Genomic DNA, 571 nt, shown 5'->3' on the forward strand with positions numbered 1-571 from the left:
AAAAAAGTTTGAAATATCCAATAAATTTCGTTCCACTTCATGATTGTGTCCCACTTGTTGTTGATTCTTCACAACAACTTACAGTTTTATATCTTTATGTTTGAAGCCTGAAATGTGGCAAAAGGTCACAAAGTTCAAGGGGGCCGAATACTTTCGCAAGGCACTGTATCTATTAGTCTGATGAATGAGAACCAAACAAAAGTTTATATCTTGTTGAGTAAAATTGTTAACAAAATAATACATTAGGATTAGTTTTAATATTAGACTGAATTAAGAATTTAGTTAGTAGAAGATTGATACTATGTTTGTTGATTAGTTAACTTGTTTGTTTACTGTGTGTGCATATGATTATTCTATCATATTAAGAAAATGAATAATTAGGATTTAGTTTAGAGCATACATAAGTTTATATATTTTACTCTCACAGTTGTGTTTATGTTTATGTAGTTACATATCACCTTAAGTCTGCATTGAATCACTGGTCAGTATTTACTGTGTTAGCCAACTGGGGACTGTTTAACAGCAAGGGAGACTGATTCACTAAACACTGAGAACTCATTAGATTTACAGC

The sequence above is a fragment of the Monopterus albus genome, unplaced genomic scaffold, assembly GCF_001952655.1.
Source record: "Monopterus albus unplaced genomic scaffold, M_albus_1.0 scaffold127.1, whole genome shotgun sequence".
NCBI lineage: Eukaryota > Metazoa > Chordata > Actinopteri > Synbranchiformes > Synbranchidae > Monopterus > Monopterus albus.